A 13872-nucleotide genomic window follows, 5' to 3' on the forward strand; every position below is an offset into this window, starting at 1 on the left:
AATTAATAATGCAGCTTTTTTTTTTAAACATGAACTACAGTCACTACAGTTCTTTTTGTTCCTCATAAAAAAAACCCTGAGGTGCTGCAGGTATCTCTGATCTTAAAGCTTGTGTCGCAGTAACAGAACTTTTCTTTCTGCAGGTTACTGTAGAAAAAAAAAAATCCTGCACTTTAAGCAAATCAGCCCGTAAACCTGTTTAAGCTGAATGCTTCATGAAGAGAATTGGAAAGAATATTTCAAGTACAACTCAAATAAATTCATATTTGTTATGCAGGCAACAGCTGTAGGTGGCGCTCTTGACTGTTCAGTTAATCCATGTTGGGTATTTCCACCTTAATGACTGAGTAAGTGGGTGACAGAGAGCCTCAAAATGAGCATTTATTTATGTGCAAACATTGCCGATGACTGCTTTAACCAAGTAAGCAAGTTTTTTTATTATCAGTAGCATCTGAAATCATCGTGCATCTTGCAGTAAACACTCCAGTATATAAAAATGACTTACATGAGCGTAGCTGTACCCTGCAGACCCAAATAATTAATCAAACTATACAAACTGTGTGTGAATGAGAAGGAGCCGCAGCACCAGTGGGAGCGAGGAGTAGGAGGCGGCAGGGAGTGTGGGAATAAAGACAGGGTGGAAAGGAAAGAGATGGAGAGAGGGAGCTTTGTGCAACCATCAATCACCTTCTTGGGGTTCAAGTTTATTTGGCTTCATTTTTCTTTGATATACACAGCAGAGGGAGAGGAGCTGGGGGATGGAGAGGAAAGGAGGAAGACATAGGAGAAAACAGCACGGGGAGGGAGGCGGTACCTGGGAGGGAGAGGATGAGGAGAAGCAGAAGAGAGGGGAAGACATGAGGTAAAAATGCATCTATAAGACGATGAATATGTGGAGTAACTGTGCACAGGCATTAATGTAAGCATCAGCATGCAGCGTGCACCAGGGCGCACTACTGTTGTATTGACCAAACCAGTACAGGAAACGTAAACTAACCCTGGAAGCAGATACTCCCTCCTCACACGAGGAACAAACCTCTCGAAAGAAAGAAAAAGTGCACATATCGATGTGTGTGTGTGTGTGTGTGTGTGTGTGTGTGTGTGTGTGTGTGTGTGTGTGTGTGTGTGCTTCTGAGCCCGCAGCCCGTCTCAGAGCTCTAATGAGAGACCAGGGCTTCCTCCATCTCCGTCCCCCTCAATCACTACTCCGTCCCTGCTGCTCTCCGCCTGTGCTTCCGTCGCACTTCATAACAATTTGGACATCTGTATGTAGGTTACTCTCACTGTGTCCGCCTCTTTCCCCCCACTCTCTTGTATGAGCATCTCATGCTATAATCAGCTTCCAGTACTCTGCCATATTCCTTCTCTGACCTGTGAAAGCATATAATCCATGAGTCTATCTGCCCAAGTTCCCATCCAGTTTACTTTTTCCAGTGCAGCCCATTTCTCTGTGTCATACTGTCCTATGACTACGTGACTCACTATTCCTCCTTGCTATTAAACTCCTTTTTTTTTTAACCTGTTTATCATCCAGAACTCTGCGTTTTTCTACCTTTCAGTGACACTATGGCACTGTCTGCAGCTCAACCGAGAGCTGAAAAGCCCCAAATAGTGCAAACAATTACAGCTGATTAGCTCTGTATTAGCACCATAAAGAATATTTGGATAAAGTGGTGAAGTTACCAGTGTATGCTTGCAAGCTTGGTTAGCGAGATTCATCCACAAATTGTTCATCACACACAAACACACACACACACACACACACACACACACACACACACACACACACACACACACACACACACACACACACACACACACACACACACACACACCTGCTAATCAGTGCTAAATAACATAGAAATAAAATGTTTAATTTTACCACCAAAGCTGCAGCACGGGTCTGTTATCACAATTAACCTCACAGCAAGCCAAATTATTTGTCAGAAATTTGGACTGAAAATGCTCCCAACGCTGAGAGGTGACATGAATTAGCTGACAGCCTTCAGCTACAGCTCCCTAACTCTGAAATCGCTCCTGTGAACTTTATTAAGTTTGCAGGAGTGATTTCAAACCTGTGCAGTCGTGATGCAGGGAGAAATTCACTACAAGACCAAAACTGACTTTAATTGTGTGCTTTTTAAAGCTTAAAGTTCAGTCTGGGGTGACTGACTCAAGCCAGCCTCAAGAGGCCATCAGAGGAACTGCAGTTTTTTGTACTTTTGGCTTTATTTCAAAGCCCCAGATGTTTCAGCTTGGTTTTGACCACATTTTTGAATAAAATTGTCAGTAAGAGAGAAAATTAGAAGCAGCGGGTGTCTCCAACCTTTCTCTGAGGCTGAGTCAGAGTGCTGCAGCTCACAGAGGAGCACAGAGTGAGTAAGAAAGCGAGAAAAACATCGAGTTCTGGATCACATCTGTCCATAAATAGACAGATGTGCTGCACTTTGATGTAGTTTGATTTCAGTTTCTTCTGATAGCGACAAACAGACAGAACTGCGTCCCGGTTAACCAACAGCCTTAGGTGGGCTTTTTTTGAGACAAAAAATTGCTATAGATGAATAAACAGTCTTAAATCTAGCATCTGTATTGCTAAGCTTACAACAATGGCCGACAGCGCAGATCGGCTGGTTTTGCCTTTGCTGCGATCCAAATATACGTGTAGCAAAACAGGAAGCTGCAAACTTCACTCTGGTGGACAAACTGTGCAACATCAACAAGCATACCATGGTTAGCAGGTGTTCCTTGCAGCTCTTCTTTACTTTTTAACTTGGTATTAACCTGCCGTTATAAGCGCAGACACCAATAGATCGGCAAATACCTGATTCTGGCAAATAATATTGGGTAGAATTGGTCAGACTCTCTAAAATAAACTCTAAAACTGCTGAAGCTATGCTGTTAGCTTGATCCATGCTACTATAGCTCTGCTGCTAGCACACAGTGCCATACACTGGCACATTGTGAGTGATATCCGATCCAGGTTTTGGAGACTGATATCCGATACCAATATCAGATGGGTGCATCCTTATTCTTGGATTTTCATGTTTTTCGCTTGGTTTTCTCGACCATCTGAAAACGTAATCCTGCCTATCTGTACAAGGACAGCCTTAATCTCAAGAGTCATACCTGCTGGTTAGCTTGCCTTTAATGCTAATGTTTGAAAAACTAAACCCTGGATTGTACTTTCGTCATCAGACGGTGAGCGTGAGAGTTTGAGCGGATGCCTACGTATCTGTGTTTTGTGAAGAGTGGACTCAACCGCAAAGCATTTGCATTATAAATGTACCAACTACACCAAGTGGTAGACTTCAAAGTAACAGGAATAACAGGAATGCAACAGAGCATAATCCAGGTTATACTTCTATTAGCAGGCAGACTTGGAAGTTCCTCAAAAAACTGAAGTAAAACTAAATCATGAGGCTTAAGACCCCTGAGGTGAAAGATACTACCCACTCTAGGAGTAATTGAGTTCAACATTGTTTTATTTTTTAATTAGAAATTAGCCATTTTGTCCATCTAAAGACAGTAAATGTGATTTTGTCTGGAGTATACAAGCAGCACACACAGCTGTACTTATGCTTCTCCCACAGCCTCCCGCCTTTTTCTCTCAGTTTTCCTGTCTTCCTTCTGCCACTCTCCTTTCTCTCTCTTCTCAGTATCAGGTACAAGTCTGTTGGATTAGGCTCCTTTAAGAGCGGATTAGCTGTGTCGGAGCCGTTTGAGGTAAATTGCTCCGAGGAGTCGATCTACCCCCTTCCGCCGCTTCCACCACCATCGCTACCTCCTCCTCCTCCCTCCTCTGTAAAACAGAGTCAAAATTCTCAACCTAATCCTCAAAGAGCCTTACTGCACCTCCCCCTGTCTGCTTTCCCCTTTCTGTTTCACTTTTCCCTTCTCGATTCTGTCAGCCCACACCGAGGAGCGAGATACCTGTGGGAGGAGGCGGAGGGGTGGGCTGGTGTGTGTGTGTGTGTGTGTGTGTGTGTGTGCGCGTGGAGGGGGGGGATAGACACACGTGGGCGAACCGTATGACTTTACAAGACTGTCTGCTTTTGTTGTGTGTGCGTGAAAGCGTATACCTGCTCGAGCATGTCATCAAACAGTGCTGTTGATGGTAAGTGGCAACGTGTGTGTGTGTGCGTGTGTGTGTGAGTGTGTGTGTTAGCATCTGACTGAGCAGATGGGGCGGATGGAGTGCATTTTAGGGACAAGGGCGGGGTCACATCTGTGTCGTCCCCTCACATTTGTCTTGGTGTGTATGTGTCACTTGGCATGGCGGCCACATTTGGAGCCATCAACACACAAACAAGGTGATTAGCAAGTTGGGACAAACACATTATTATTGCTCTAAACTAAACCGCTGACCCGCTCGCTCTCCTCCTAAGAGCCAGCAGTTTTCCCACCAACCTCTCTCAACATGTCTGGGGGGAAAAAAAGGCATTCTGTTTATTCTGGGCTCAAATCCAGTTTGTGCAACACTGATAGCGCACTGTTAATGCAATCTGCAGCTGAGCCTTATGCCGTATTTATCACAAACCATACAACAAGTACAACCTGCTTATAGCCGCAAACATTTGGACGGAGACAGACTGTCACATGTGCGAACGCACAGACGCACCGCACAAGCGAGCCTCGTCTCGGAGCTGCCATTGATTTGGGCTGCAAAGTGCTGTGGGCAACGGTTGCCGTGGCAACCGGCAGCCGAGCAAGGCAGCCAAAGTTTGAGCTGGCATGAGGGGAGTGTGTGTGTGTGTGCCGTTTATGAGCGTGTGCATATAAGAGGTAGGGCACCCAAGCATGCATTGACTTCTGTGTGTGTGTGTGTGTGTGTGTGTGTGTGTGTGAGGTCCTGGCGGGGTGACAGCAGTCTGTTTAGTATGCAGCCTTCTGACTGCATCTCCCTCTCTTTGGCCCACAGACACTGCATAAGAATGACCCCCACCATCACTACTACCCCTCACTCTCCGCCGTCCCATGAACACATGTGCACATGCTCGGCTGCGACTGCTCTTCCACAGATGCACGGGCGCAAGCACGCACACACACACTCAGACAGCACACAGACTCATTGTGTCATGACCTGTTTGCTCCAAGGTGAGGCCTGCAGGTCAATATTGCAGATGAGGTTAATATTAGAGAGTGCTTGATTACAGACACACACATAGGAACTCTATGGAGTCACATCCCCTTAAAAAGCCTGTTGGTGGAGGTGAGTATTGATATTTCCTCTCCAACCCTGTATTCACACCCCCAGGGCGTGTCGAATGGGTGGAGATGGTCTGTCTCACTGTGTTTTCTCTGGCGCTGACAAACTGAACCAAACACTTTTGGCAGTGGTGGTGTGTGTTTGGGGAGGGGGGAGGTCCCTGGGAATCGTTTTCTCTCCTGCTGCTACAGATGCTGCTCCCTCACACACACACACACACACACACACACACACACACACACACACACACACACACACACACACACACACACACACACACACACACACACACACGTGGCCTCTCTTATCTCCGGGAATTTGCATAATAAACTCGCTTTCATGCATATTTACTCTGTATCACACACACACAATTTTAAATTAAAGTCGCAAACACAGCAAGCCACATACATACAGTATACATCAGGAATATACACAAGCAGTGACACACAAACGCACACACAATATTGATCGGGAGTAGTGAAGTGGAGCTCGGCGCTAACAGCCCTCTCTAAGCACAGGAGAGGTGGAGTGGTTAAGGAGGCGAGCAAGGAGAGGCGAAGGGAGGGAGGAGGAGGAAGAGGAGAGGTGACAGCAGGAGAGAGGAAGCAAAGTCAGAAAATAGGAGGGGGGGAAATGGACAGTGGCAACACAGAGAGAGCTGTTTGTCTGGTGTTTGTCTTAACAAGAAGCATCTCAGAGGAGACAGAGAGAGCTAATACACACCAGAACAGTCTCCACCCACCCACCCCTCTGCTTCACCCAAACACCTCTTCACAACCTCCACCCCTCCACCCATCTTCTCTCTACAGGATCTGAGAGCAGCTCAACTCAAGCCCTGACACGTGTGCCTGAGAGACAGAGAGGGAGATGGAGGGGTGTGCATGTGTGTGGCGACTCAGACAACGTGTGTGTGTGTGTGTGTGTGTGTGTGTGTGTGTGTGTGTGTGTGTGTGGAGGTGGGGGGGTTACAGAGCGAGCAGGAGATGTGTGTATGTGAGAGAAGGAGGGAGGGGCGGAGGGAAGGTAATATCGGCTGCTCCTGGGAATAAATGGAGAGAAATTACTTGGTCCGGGGTTGTGCTGTCCTTTCCTCCATGTTTCAACATGAGGTTTGCAGCAGAGCCCAGCGGATATTTGATATTCGATATGGATTGACAATAAAAAACGTTAACACAGATATATCCCCTAATGCATTTCTTAGTTTTTGAGCATTGCTGATAATTATTTAAAAAACAGTTCCAATATATACTAATATACGATACATTCTGAATTTTGCTCATTTCCAGCTCGGTATTTGTTTATGGACTCTACTCGAGTGGCGTCGTGTGACCTGATGCTCAGTTTGTTTTCTGTCTAAAAGAAGCCGTTTCAGCTCCCTTTCTGACACTTCAAGGTAAATTACTTCTGATTGGCTGTCCACTTCAAACGGAGGGTTAGAACAGAAAATGGGCAGGGCTTCTATGTGTGCAAAATGTATCCACAGGTATCCACTCTCACTGAGCCCATATAGAGAAAAAAAATATTGCTGAAAATTACTGACTTAAACTGAGCTTTTGCAGGGAAAGGCAGTTAAAATGACTTGTTTTTACTGATCTTACTTACAAAAAATATTCGCTTTATTTTCAATTTTTTGGAGATCATACACAACTTCTGTGCTTGTTTCTTTGATATTTTTATTTGCCATTTTAACTGTCATTTAGAATTTTCTTCTTAAGTGTAGCTGGGACATGAATGTATTTGTGTGTGTGTGTGTGTGTGTGTGTGTGTGTGTGTGTGTGTGTGTGTGTGTGTGTGTGTGTGTGTGTGTGTGTGTGTGTGTGTGTGTGTGTGAGACATATATGTGCTTTTATTTTTAGCACTCCCTATGCACTATGCCTCACTATGTGAGCACACAGAGAAACTCCTCTCTGGAAACAAACCCTACTGTTGTAAAAGGAAAAAAATGTATAATTCTTCGTTTTATGCTGTTATTATTAATTATTAAAACCTATAATAGTCAAAGAATTAAAAAAACACGTTTGCAAAATGATCGTGTGGATTTTTATTTGTTTTGTTCACGTTAAATTTCATGCACAGGAACAAATCTTTGGGCATCCTTGAGGCATCCCATCATGGTGCATTACCCACTTTGGCACCCACTGAAATACACAAGTGATTCTGCAAACATCCCCTGCTGGAGCCACAGTCTACTGCACATTAGTACTCTGATTTCTGAATTCAGAACATTTTTTTCCTGCTCAGATTTGAATTTCAAAGACACAGCTGTTCTTGTTTCTGTGACACATGTTTGAGGAAAAATGTTCTCAGAGTGACTGAACATAGAAGCTGACTATCATAAAATCAGCTGATAATATTTACAGTGCATGGGCTTGAGTCTTGACTGAGCAGTGGAGGGTGTGTAGACACACTGAGTGGGAGGTTTTGGGGAGCTTCAGATATTTAATTATGGTAAATGTTTTTGCAGCACTTTATGCCTCTCCTGCTTCGGCGCATAGTGAAAATGTCATTTCACTTTTAGGTACCAGAAAACAGTTGAAAATAGGGTGGAATATAATCCACTGAGGCTTATTATTTCAAATAATTACTTTCAGGTTTTCTCATTTAATATTACCCATGCACATAAGTCAGCACACATACAGGCACGATTTCGGTCCTATTTTGTGTTTGTCTGGCTTCAGACAATTCTGGGATCATTTCTCCTGCTTAAATGTGCACGTATCACCCAGTGAAGTCAGTGATAAATCCGTCCATTTTAATTTATCTGCTCCTTACCTTTAACTGCTGATAATTTTCAGGAAGATTTAAAGTTTAAGCAATCCCATGCTAATGTTCAAAACCAAACTCTAGCTTCTTCCCCGGTCCAACGATATCCACGAGTGGCTGTGAATTAGCCGCGGATGTGAGTTAGATCAAGTGCTGAATGTTTGTAGATGAAAGCACTGTATGAATGAAGGGTCAATAAGACTAGAAAACTTTTATATAAATGTCATTTCCACTAATGCTGCAGGTTTTCTAACCCTAGATGAGACAGATGAGGGTGTGTCAAGAAAGTGCTGTCCTGCTGTGACTGATAATTGACTGGCATGGAAGGATCCTCACCTAACGCAGCTCACCTGAATCTTCCAGGCTATAAAAGCTATCCCAGGTGAGCTGCTCAGTCTCTCTAATTCACTCCACGTTGCATCAACGTACTGGTGATATTTGTCTCTTGGTTAGGTTACGGTGAATAAATTCTCTTTCATTTAAGTGAACTCCCTGCTTATCACTTATTATCAAAACCATGAGGGGACAAAACCATGAGCTGTAAATAAGGGTGGAGATGCATTTCGTGCATTGTCCTTGGAATCTACACTTAGGACCCAGTCCCTGAAATTCTGGGCTCTAGTTGGGTGTACTTAAAAAGTGTGTGTGTGTTTTAAGTTTGCAGCTTTGTGGATGTCCTCCGTAGGAGGATGAAGAAAGGGATGAAAAAAGAAGACAGAGAGGCTTTACCTCTGGAAATAGAGGGGTGGAGAAAGTAAGAAGCAGGAAAGGATTTATCAGAGTGTGCATGCCTGTGGGTGTTTTTCAAACCCTGTGTACGCTGCTGAGTGCGTGCATACATGTGTGTGCATCTGAGAGTGGGTTGCTGTCGTGACTCACGGGGCCATCAGCAGGCTCCTTCGTGCACCTCGGTTGGTGTGTGACGCCGTGATCTCCTACACTCGTTCACACATACACACAGTCAAACCTCCCGCTCAAATTCATCAGTAGAAGCTCTCCTCTGAGGCCAACGCCTGTCAATCCACTCTCATCCAATCATTACTCAGATAACCCCAGAGATCCGCCCACGAGCTGCTGGCTTCACACAGCTGCACACACTTCTGTGCAACAAGCCACATCCGCCTCTCTCTCTCTCTCTCTCTCTCACACACACACACACTGAGACAGCCGCGTCATCCACCACATGCAGACATCCACACAAGCATCAAGCACACGCCTTTGCTTCCCCCCACTTGCTGCTTCCACTGAGAGATCCACCACCGTGGCGACGGTAACCGCGACAACGGGCATAAATTAGTGTCATGGCGATATGCAAAGCGAGGGAGCAACAATTAAAGCTTGACTAACGAGCTTTTGAGGAGCGAGGCTGAAGTTTCCCCGAGCAGCTGCTAACTGGATTAGCCTACACACAGAAACAGAGAGAGGGAGAGAGGGAGGACGGAGCAGGGAGACGGTGATGCTTAAGCACCACCTGTGAGCCAACACAGACACACAAACACACACCAAGCTAAAGGCTAGCATCCACACCAACGCAGACAAAGAGAATAGCGGCTAGGAACGAAAAAAAGAGAGACTCCCATCACAAATACAAACGCACGTTTTTACCGATTTTTCAAGTGAATACAAACCCTGCAGCAAACAGACATTAAGAAGGAGTATTTCTACCAATTAAACATAATTAAAGTATTTGAACACTCGAGGACACTTATACTTGTAAAGTAACAGAACTTCATTAACTGGGCCTAATTTAAGTCAACAACCACCGGCACCTCTAATTCAGCAACTGAGAGAGGATCTGAAAATGAAGCTCAAGCAATATTTGCAAAGCAGGGGAACACTATAACGAACAACGTGCATCCAGTCAGAGCATTTAAACAAAAAGCTTAAAATAATTTGGTGGCTTAGCCTTAAAATAAGGTCTTTGGTAACAACTCGATCAAGAACGCTAACAAACAAGGTTGTGTCAAAAACTGAACGTCTGCTGGTCTGTGTCCCATGGTGCTCTTATAAAGCAGATGATTGGCTCGTCAGGGGAATGATCAGACAACCGCAATGTTTGACATAAAGAAAATTCTCCAATCGTTTAGCGCTATGTAAAAGGAAAGTGTGAGGAAATTTCCATTCCTCACACTGTGCTGTTGATTCATGGTGAGTTTCACTAAAGGTCCCATCATGGTAAAAGGCAAAGAAAAGTTGCTACCCAGGCCTTGCATGCTGTTGTACCTGGGTACTCTCACATGGGGGAAGCATTAAAAAAACGTTCTCTCATTGAGGCTAAGAACTTCTTAGTAAAGAACTAAAAGTAAGAAAACTGAAAACGGTCCATGGATGAGAAGCAGAGTCACTGTCTGAGCATTTTTGATCTTTGGTGTATTTTGGTGCTTCTTCCTCTTTGCGGTGAACTCCGCTGTGGCTACCTTTCCTGTGCAAGTGAACTTTCAACCAATCAGCATTCAACTTACGCTTATTGTCATGGCCACCAGGCCGCAAAATGTGTTGTTGCCTTTTTGGAGAACTCACGGGATTCTCTGAACGGGTTAAAATCGCTCTCCCTACGTGGCCATAGAGCTACACAAACACAAACACGAGACCGTGGCCTTACTCCACAAGCCTTGCAGTTTTTTGAGCTTCTCTTAACCGATCATCCATCCGTGCTTTCACCAGCCGATTTCTCCAGCACCGAGAAGTCGACCGCAAGAAGCTTCATACTTCATCCAAGCTGATATACACACTGCCCAATTTACCCCAAGCGTTTTGGATCATAAGTTTGCCGATTGATGAAGTCATAAGATCCTATTTAGCATTTCTTTCAATGGTCTTTTATTATAGATTTCTCCTCAAATTCTAAGCCAAACCTCCTCTTTACTTCACATCATAATTTGAAAAAAGTTACAGATTACAGTTAAAAACTGAGCTACGACTCAGCTATCATCAGCTAAGACTGATGGACACTTCAGTGTTGGTTACTTGTTTTGGTTTTTCCATCTTTCTGGATCTAAACTCAGAAATCTTCTGCGTATTCGGTGCCCTGCTCTGTAGCCTTGCTGTAAGTGTCAGTGGGATTTTAAAAGAGCTTTTCTTCTGGAGCAGAACCCAGATGTTTTGGTTTCACTTCAGCTCTCCTTAACCTCTTCCTTATCAAGCTTTGACAGTCATCAGCAGATTTAACACACTGTGGTTTATCTGAATACGTCAGACACAATCATCTTTAAAGAACTCCAAGAACAGGATGATATTTTGCATTTAACACAGAGGAAATACTAATACTGGTGCAAAGAAACAAGTAGCTAATCATCACGTGATCTCTGCATTAGCTGTGCGGGACAAATAAAGGATAAGCAGCGATGAAGCTGCTACTAATAATGCAACTGGTTACTCAGCAATATGCTGGCTTTGCAGTGGGAAAACTACCGAATACACCTGAAAGCAATAATTATAATAAACACCGCTTATTATCTGTCTTTCCCATAAAGAGCATGTGCATTTAATACCCCGTTCAGATTCATAGTAGGGGAGATAAGCTGCGATCTTTTTTCCAGGACTATTAATTTGTTGTTTTTGGCATATGCTGTAATTATTTTCAAGAGTTCTCACCATGACATGCTGAAGGAATTTTGCAGCTTTTTATCCACTGGGCCTACAGTTTGGGCACAGATGGTTGGAAAGTCCAAAACTAAGAAACTGAGATTACTAGACATTTTTTTTTAACTGGCACAACAATATTGCCAGTTGGCATTAAATCTAATACGACCCACCTCAGTAACACTGATTACAGTTAAGCTATTCTTGAGATTTTGTTTTGCACTTTGATAGGTTTGGAGAAATCATGAGAGACCAATTATATGTTGCTTTCACAGGCTGAGCAGCGTTATAAATGACCTAAGAAGTGATCTCGGTGTCTGAAATCTGTGAAATTTCCCTTCAAGTGCTACACCTAGTAAAAAAAAAAAGAATAAATGACATATTTGTCCCACGTTTTAACGTTTTATAGTTGATTGTGCTGATTTTATTTGAGACGTGTCACTAAAAATAAAACTCGCTAATTACAGTCAATGCAGTCGGGCTGCACGCGTGTAGATAAGTGAATATTTTGCATTTCAGACACTCCACTCGGCATTGCTCACTTATTTCTCTCTTTCCAGGCCCTTGACTTTCTTTGTAATATGCTCCATCCTCCCTCCATAATAAATCTTTCGCTTTCTGCATTTGCCTTTCTCCTCTCTCTCTCCCTCTCTCTTCCTGGTCTCCAACTCTCCTCTGCTCACTCAAATAAATCTCTCCACCCTCCCCTTACACCTGTCCCCCCTCAAAAAAATCTATGCAACACACTCAAACATACATGTGCATTGACCCACTCACGCACACAAACACATAGCGCTCCAGGCAGCAGCCACAAAGGCCTCATATTAATAAATCTGCTCCTTTATTGGTGCTGAGTGTCTCTGGCAGAGAACGAGGGAGGAGAGGGGGAGGAAGGAGGAGGAGCAGGACAGGAGACGCAGAGATCACCAGAGGGGAGGAGGAGGTGACTGACTGACTGTAGCTGTATCATCAGGACATGGCGAGCAGAAGGAGACAGACAGAGACGTAAAGTGCGCCATCAACAAGCACTCGCACACGCAATTTCTATTGATAACCGCACATCAGCCCTGAGATAATGAGGAGCGCCAGAGCCACACAAGTGTGAGGTTTCACTCGAGTATGTGAATATTTGTTAAGATAGAGTCCACCCACACTCAAACGTCCTCCGTCCGGTGGATTATTAAGGACACCTGACACCTGGCTGAACCGCTGGAGCATTCAGAGTGGGCTGTGCTGATCGCCGGGCTCAGGAAACAAACTGCCCGAGGTGGGCTTTCGGTAATGACAGCAGCTAGCTTGGCTTAGTGGTCCAATCTCAGCCATCAGTCAGCTGTGACAGATTGGGGATATGAGCTAAGGAGCCGTTTAGCTGTGGTGCTTGCTGTGGTGTGTGCGCGCTTGTGTGTCTGAGGGGAGGAGGTGGGGGGAGGCTATCAGTGCTGCTAGTGTTGCAGAGGCATCAATACACTCTCGACAGGCCATTTTCCTATGCCTATTCCCAGCCCTGGCTTGTTGCTGGGGCAACTACCGCCATTTTACCTTCCCTGGCTGCACCTCTGGAAGGCTTTTTTTAAAACAGCAATCCATGTTCTGCAGTACGTCCCAAGCAACTGGTCAAACACTCTTAGCTCCTCTATTTTGGGGGGCATTTTTTGGGCATTCTGCTTAAAAATGGGGTCCAAATGAATTTTATAGGAAACCTCCAGTGCACGGGGAGTTTATTTAGCTCTTATTCAAAGGATGAGCAGAAGGTCATAGGTTGAATTTTCCCAGACACACAGACTGTATGAAAAAGATGGCTGTAGCTTCCAGGTATGGTAGCCAATGCAGAAGCACGTTTCTAATGACCAGCAGGGGGCGATTTGTCTGCTTGCAAAAAAAAGTGTGCTGTATTAAAGAATAAAATTCCACAACTCACTTGAGAAAACGCTTAACTGATAACTGATATGTCCGTCGCTATCAAATGAGCTGGAGTGTCACAGTCAGATCTGCCCGCATTCATGAAATGCCTCAGCTCAGTACTCAAAAACATGACTTTCCAAAGCGATGGGTGACGATGTACATCTTTCTTATGCAGTCTATTGTAACCTCCCTCTCTCCCTAACATGCTCTCATAATCAAAGCCACAAACACTTTAACAGACCAGTCCAATAGCTCTTCAACTAGCTTACCTAGCCTGGACTCCGGGGTCTTGCATTGGGTCAGAAACTTCTCATTGACTTATATACAGTACTTAATATCAACCAGTCAATGCCAGGTCTCCTTGGTGGTACATTTGCTAGTCATATATGGTAAGACTCTCAACTGCAGTTCAACACAAG

The 13872-nt window shown here is 44.4% G+C and overlaps 1 protein-coding gene across 1 annotated transcript in view; it reads right to left on the reverse strand.

The window, feature by feature from the left end:
* Positions 1-13872, reverse strand: part of maml3 (mastermind-like transcriptional coactivator 3) — a 132666-nt gene that overhangs the window by 50635 nt on the left and 68159 nt on the right. The window lies entirely within an intron of this gene.

This window comes from Astatotilapia calliptera, chromosome 6, assembly GCF_900246225.1.
Source record: "Astatotilapia calliptera chromosome 6, fAstCal1.2, whole genome shotgun sequence".
NCBI classification, from domain to species: Eukaryota; Metazoa; Chordata; class Actinopteri; order Cichliformes; family Cichlidae; genus Astatotilapia; species Astatotilapia calliptera.